Genomic DNA, 5,206 nt, shown 5'->3' on the forward strand with positions numbered 1-5,206 from the left:
CCACTAGAGCCAGGGCTTAGTTCCCTGTATGGGTTGCACATGTCTGCTGGCTGTGGCCAGGCCAGGGCTGTGGCATGAGATATGTAGGGTGCCTGGCAGGACAGCTGTGGCATGACCATGGTGTTGAGGGGAGGGCGTGCCTACGTGCACCAGCAGGTGAGAGGGAGATTGCCAAAGTGGCCCCTGCCAATGCTGGCATTAATAAGATAGAGATCCCAAACTGCTGTTCGCTAGCACTTCTATCCCCATAGACAGCTGCATTGATTTTCTGCCTCTCCTGCACTTTAAGATTGCTAAGTGCTTTAAGATTGTAGGTGCTTTTCTAACTGCTAACTGTAGGTGCTAGGTCCTGGGGTGAGTGAGTTTGTAGGTGTGAGTCCTTTAAGAGCAGATTCTCCATTTCCATATAGTTCTTTGTTTCTCCTGGGCATAATCCCCACTGGTTTTACATTTTGAAGGTTCATCTCTCTGGTGCAGGAGCCTAGGGTTGAGGTGCCTGATGTGGGGATATGAACCTCTTGGTCCTTCAGGGAAAAGTAACATTTTTTGAGACCCCTTTTGATTGTGGGTTGCTGGGCCTGAGGTGGGGTTTTTGCAAGAGCACATCTCTGCCTCTCCTACCCATCTTGATCTGGCTCTTTTATCCTTTGTTGTAGAGGTGCTGTTAATCAGTTTTTCAGGACTGATTTAGAGAAAATTATTCAATATGTAGCTTATTGTGTCCTTGGGAGAAGGTGACTTCAGGATCTTCCTAGGCTGCTTGAACCTGAGCTCTCTTTGTGAGCCCCTTCCTTCCTTCCTTCCTTCCTTCCTTCCTTCCTTCCTTCCTTCCTTCCTTCCTTCCTTCCTTCCTCTTTCTCTCTTTTTCTTTCTTTCTCCTGAGAATCCTGATTTTCCCAAGGTGTTTAATTGGACAAACCTGGGGACAAGGAGGCTCTACATCTAAAACAAAGTTTGGGGCCTCTTGGTGGTTAGGTGTGACATTGCTGGCGATGTAGGACACAATGAAGCAGTGGGAACTTGATCTTGGAGCCGTGGAATTGCTTGCCTGCTGGTCAGTTCACTTGCTGGCTACAATCTGCTCCACCTTCATGGTCTGGATTATGTCGGGTGCCCAGTGTCTCGGTAGCACTAGGTGACAACACCTGCAGTGATTGGGTCCTGGTACTCCCAGCACATGTTGTAGGTGCTGCTGTGGGAATCATAGCACAGCCAGATGCTGAAGTTCTTTACCTACAAGGTGGATTTCTTGAACACCTGACCACAGTAGATGATTTCCCCCAAAGACTCCATCTTCTTTAGCTGAGACACAAAGTGTCAGAAGCAAGAGCTGGTGACAACATGATTAAGTGCAAATATTTGCATGTGGTAGAGGTGCAGCATTTGGGGGTGGGCAGACAGTGCTTCACCACTTTGTACTCTTGCAATGTGCCTGAGGCCTTCATGACACACTCTCTGCTCTTACTGCCACCCAAGAAAGGGAGCCATTTAATTTTTTTTTTTTTTAAGTAGGCTCCACACCCAATGTGAAGCCCTATGTGGGGCTTGAACTCATGACCCTGAGATCAAGACCTGATCTGAGATCAAGAGTTAGGTTCTCAACTCACTGAGATACTCAGGCACCTAGAAACCCTTTACTTTCAGTGAAATCTTTTCTGGTATGCAGACTTATAACTTTGAAAGCAGTGGATCCGATCCTTAAGTACACAGTACTTAGTAGCCAATCTGAATGAGGAAAAGGTAAGAATTTGATCTTGTGGAAATAATGCTGTATAACGCATCTCGTGATGTATGCTTTTATGTGAAAATGCTTAAAACTGGTTTAATCTGTACAGTCAAGTGCTCTTTGTTTTCCAGTTGACTATATTCCTTTAGTATAGCTTGTGAGTTGAGGAAAGGAGATGACAATTCTAATTTCAGTTAGAGGAGTTGTAAGTGAATGCAGAACCCTCTCTGGAATACTTAATTCTTACTGTGCTCTGAACTTTGCTTGATAATGTGAAATGACTATTTTGATGTTTTATTTCTTATATAACCACACTGTTTGCACATCTTGGGTGCTTCCATTTCAGGCTACTCTTAATTATGTTTTTAACATCCTGGAAGGGCTGTATTTGTAATTCAGTAAGTCTTTCAGTGCAAGCCATTGAATGTTATTAATTCATTGTCTAGTGTTTAGGTAGAATAAATTGCTCATTTTTAAATTGCATTATCTTGTATTGTTTTCTTTCTTTTCTTTTCTTTCTTTCTTCTTTCTTTCTTTCTTTCTTTCTTTCTTTCTTTCTTTCTTTCTTTCTTTCTTTCTTTCTTTCTCCTTCCTTCCTTCCTTCCTTCCTCCCTCCCTCTCTCTCTCTCTCTCTCTCTCTCTCTCTCTCTCTCTTTCTTTCTTTCTTTCTTTCTTTCTTTCTTTCTTTCTTTCTTTCTTTCTCTACAGCCAATGTGGGGCTTGAACTCAAGACCCTGAGATCAAGAATTCCATGCTCTACTAACTGAACCAGCCAGGTGCCCCTCATTATCTTGTATTCTTAGCACAAATTTCTAACTATGACAGACACTCAGGTATATTTATGTAATAATAGCTTTAAGGTCCATTTTACCAACATGCACACGTTTTTAAAGGGAATATTTCCATAATGTTTTAGCTTTCACAACTTTTTTAAACCTTTCACAGAATATTATGATGTATTTTCATATATTGGTTTCCTTCTTGGTAGATAAGACAAACGAAGGCATGGACTACTAAAATGAATTGCAAGGCCACAGTCTTTAGATCACCTCCCAAGAGGGGCCACTCTTCAGATTCCCAGATGAATTCTCCTGCACAGCCTTTTGGGAAATAAGACAGCATATAGAGTTTCAGTTATTAATTGTCCAGCTCCATGCTTTTTTCTTGAGTCCTAAATTAAGAGCATCTTCAGGTAGAGAGTAACCCACAAGCTTTGTTAAGAAGCAGTACTGTGTGTCTTGTCCAGTTGTGTTTCCTGGGCATGTAACCATAATAATTACTAACAGATGTTGGCCAACTCAGTGACCGAATGAAATAATGAATGGTAGTGATGGCTCCTAACAGAGGTTTGCCAATGGCAACTGGGGCTCTCTGCAAAGCCCAGGAATGATGGGCCTCTATCTGACCAATGAACTGACACAGCCGATGAGCGCACCACTGTCAAACTGGCTGTCTTGGCCTGGCTTTGCCTGTTCTGCCCACTATACTTATCCTTCTCAGGCCAACTTGAAGCTGGGCCTGGTGCAGAGACCATCAGTTGCTATCCTTTCTTTGCATCAGAAGAGGTTAGAAAGTGTGAATTGTGTTCAGATGGGATGAGTAAGTGGAAGGTGGCTAAATGCCTTCTAGGTGGAGATGGGTTGGAAGCCTATCAAAGGTATTAAGGGAATTAGCGTTAGTGTTGGATTTATGCAGGACTTCTACACCTTCACATTCAGCATCATTCCCTCCTCCCTTTTGCCCTTTTCCTTAGAAAACCAGCTGTCTCCAAAGAACTGGCATGTCTGAATTCTTCCCAGTGCAGTGCTGCCTCCTGGCACTAATGAAAGGCGCACCCAACAGCCCTATGCAATGCCTTGCTCTGCAGGCTGGGAGCATATTTTGGGTGACTGTTCCCTGTTCTGTGCTTTGCCTTCTTAAGGAGGGCTACAGAGCAAATTTATCTATGGTCTCAGAACCAGGAATAATTGTGTCCTGAGCAAATGGCATGTTCTTTGTTTTAGGGACACTCTGATCCATGTAATGAATCCCATTTCCCTCTTCATGTAGCCTGTCTGAAAGCTCAGATTCAAATTTATAGACTACTTTTGGCAAGTGTATAAGACTCCCTTGCAATGATTTTGTCTTTTAATTTCACTGTAATTTCCCTTAGACTCATTTTATTCACAAGTTTTAAATTTAATTTACCTTATTGTATCAAATGCATTCTGTTTTGTTTTTGTTTGTTTAATAAACTGATTTAAGTCCTTTTGGGAAAAAAAATAAAAATAAAGATCAGCATATTCATTCAACACCTTTACTTTAGTTTTTTGATTCCCCAGGCCTTAGTTTTATACCTTTACTTCTTTAATCTCAACAGCAGTCTACTACTTTCTAGAAATATAATCCCTTCTGGATTAGTTTTTTGTCTTTTTTTTTTTTTAAATAGGAATTTCACCATTATATTAAAAGTAAGGTAAAAAAAAAAAATAGGTGTGAGGAGTACCTGGGTGGCTCAGTTGGTTTAGCGTTTGCCTCTGGCTTGGGTCCTGGTCCTCGGATCCTGTGATTGAGCTGCATCAGTTCTCTGCTAGGTGGAAACCTAATAACTAATGACTCACTCTTACCCTTACCCTCTGCCTGCCACTCTGCTTACTTGTGCTCTCTCTTTATCAAATTAATTAATTAGTTAATTAAAAAATAAAAGTAAGGTGTTAATAGCTGATTCCTACAGCTGCGACTTTCTAGTTATGTGAATTTAAATTACTTAATCTTTTTCATTTATAAGAAGAGTAATATTATTTATTTTTTTGTGAAGGTTGTGAGGATTATATGACATACTATATGTAAATATGTAGTAGCCTATTTGACACATAGTAGGCCTTTTGTTTAAAAGTCTTGTAAGTGGAAAGTGCACTGGATTTGCAGTGAAATCTCTCTTTCTTCACTCATTAGCTTATGACCTTGGGCAAATCATTTTACTTCTTTGGACCACACTTTTCTCATATGTAATTTTATGGCATGGCTGAGAGAGCCCTTAGGACTCTAGCTTTGCTATTCTTGGATTCTTAGACTTGTCCTGAGTAACATGTGAGAGTGTGTCCTCACTCTGTTCACACTAGGAATGGCATGAATAGATTCACTTGGGCATAGAGAGGTCTAGTGGGATGGGGATCCAGATCTGAAGCAGGGAAATGAAGAGGCCCTTCGTGCTGGTCATTAATGTTCTTCACTGGTGTCGGTTATGGTATTTGCAAAGGTAGTAGCATCTTCTGGAATACCCTGATTTGGTAGTGATTGTAGTCCTGAATTCCAAATGGATTTCAAAAGATGTGCCATTGGGATGCTGTTCTCTGTAGTGACTAGTTTATAAGCAGCTGCTTGGTGAGTACTTGGACAGGTAGCAGTGAACCAAGGGAGCCACTACTTCTGGTCGATGACCGTGTTCATCAATGACCACATTTGGTTCAGTCGTGGAGTCAATCATAGCAAGTGTCTGTA

General features: G+C 41.5%; 1 pseudogene; it reads right to left on the reverse strand.

Moving 5' to 3' along the window:
- Window positions 1-971: 971 nt before the first annotated feature.
- LOC100855501 lies at window positions 972-1,445 on the reverse strand (annotated as a pseudogene).
- Between the last annotated feature and the right edge of the window lie 3,761 nt (window positions 1,446-5,206).

The sequence above is a fragment of the Canis lupus genome, chromosome 19 (assembly GCF_011100685.1).
Source record: "Canis lupus familiaris isolate Mischka breed German Shepherd chromosome 19, alternate assembly UU_Cfam_GSD_1.0, whole genome shotgun sequence".
Classification (NCBI taxonomy): domain Eukaryota; kingdom Metazoa; phylum Chordata; class Mammalia; order Carnivora; family Canidae; genus Canis; species Canis lupus.